Genomic DNA, 1,874 nt, shown 5'->3' with positions numbered 1-1,874 from the left:
GCGGGAGAATTTGTATGAGGCTGGGCAGAAGGCCTTAAAAATAGCTTTAGGATGGGCGCAAGACGTCAAGAGTGGGCGTTGCCGCCCACCTCCGCCCTGCATATAACGACATCCCTGTACTTCTCAGAACCCCTTATCCCCTCCCCCTTTCATAAATTTCTGGATCCGCCTCTGATTTTTTTGCCTCAAAATGAAAATACTGTATTATCTTACACAATCATTATTCAAAAAGATACAATCAAGTTATTGCAATTCACAAATGTACATTGATTTTTTACGTACAAAGGAACGTTTTTCTTAGTCTGACGAAGGGAACTGGAACAGAAGCACTTCTAAAATTATATGAATGGGTTTTCCGAGATGTGTCTAATAATTCAACATAGGAAGAGGAAGCATTTTTTTTTTAAAAACTGAAACAAATATTGCCAGTTGTACCTTGTGAATATCAAATAAATTAAAAGTTTTCAGTCGTTTGAATAAAGGTTCAGATGGAGTTCGGAAGAATGAAGGTATGATAATTCTAGCTGCACGTTTCTGTAATTTAAGAAGTTTATTCAAATTTGAAGGATAATCAGAAGCCCAGACAATATTGCACCACTGTAAATGTTGTATAATAAGGGTATTTATTATAAAGGGAAAGTAGAATATGTTTGGGAAAAATAAACTTGAGCCTATTAAGGATGCCAATAGTTTTAGATATTTTTTTAGAAATGTAGTTCTGGTGACTGGTTCACTTCAAATTTTCTTGGATGATAACACCAAGAAATAAAGTTTCTGTTTTACGCTCAATAGTTTTGTTATTAAGAAAAATTTTATAAGTATTAAAATTCATTTTTTTTAGTAGAATCAAAAATAATATTAGATTTTTGAGTGTTTATACAAAGTTTATTTGAAGCGAACCAGTCATCATATTTGAATAATTCCCTATTAACAGTATTAATACTTCCATATTTTGATTAGAATAAAAAAGAGTGGTATCATCAAAGAAAGCTATTACCTGCAGTGTGTCACTAACATTATTTAAATCATTAACATAAATTAGTCCTGTGGCACACCACAGGTAATATCCCTCGTAGATGATTTGCATTGTTGCAAGAACCTATTGAAACAAATTGTTTCCTATTGAAAAAATAACTTTTGAACCAGTCGAGTGTTACACCTCTGATTCTTAAAAATAGGAATAACTTTGCAATTTTCAAATATTCTGGGAAAGAATCTGATGTAAAAGATGCATTAATAGCATAAGTAAGAGAATGAATAATAAGATGGGAAACACATTTGATAACATGTGATGTGACATTATCGTTACCGCATCCTTTGGAAGAATTTAAATTAAAAATAATTTGGCTAACTTCGTGTACAGTAACGGGATTTATAAAGAAAGAATTGCTTAAGGAAGAAGATAATGAATCAGAGATGTTGGTACTGATTGATGAAAAATACTTATTGAAAGAATCACATATGTCATGATCATTGGCAATAATTGTATTGCCAACTTTGATCAACTTTGGATTTTTTTTTTTCGAGGATTGATGGCAGAATTTATAATAGACCATATGTTTTTTAAGTTACCTTTGCATTAATGGAATTTTGAAAAATAATAATTCTTTTTGGCAGTGCGACACATTCATAAATTTTGAGATAACTTAGCCAACAGTGTTTACAAGTTTTCAAATATCAGTGCCAGGGATATGAAGGAACATAATGCAAGTTTCATTGGCTGTAGCTTCATAGCAACAGACCTTTTTTAGTTCCTATGCATGTAATGCAATAGGAACTATTGTAATCACTCTTGCTATTTCCTATGTTTTTTATTGTGTGTAGTGTGTATGTGTGTGTGTAGACATTTATGCAAATGCGCATGCGTCAAAGAA

The 1,874-nt window shown here is 32.0% G+C and overlaps 1 protein-coding gene across 6 annotated transcripts in view; it reads left to right on the top strand.

Moving 5' to 3' along the window:
* LOC117102330 overlaps positions 1-1,874 on the top strand; it is a 67,634-nt gene that overhangs the window by 15,914 nt on the left and 49,846 nt on the right. The window lies entirely within an intron of this gene.

This window comes from Anneissia japonica, unplaced genomic scaffold (assembly GCF_011630105.1).
Source record: "Anneissia japonica isolate Jap-2015-1 unplaced genomic scaffold, ASM1163010v1 scaffold1937_len94397_cov108, whole genome shotgun sequence".
NCBI lineage: Eukaryota > Metazoa > Echinodermata > Crinoidea > Comatulida > Comatulidae > Anneissia > Anneissia japonica.
Note: the sequence above shows the minus strand (reverse complement) of the source record. Positions and strands in the feature narration are given on the sequence as shown.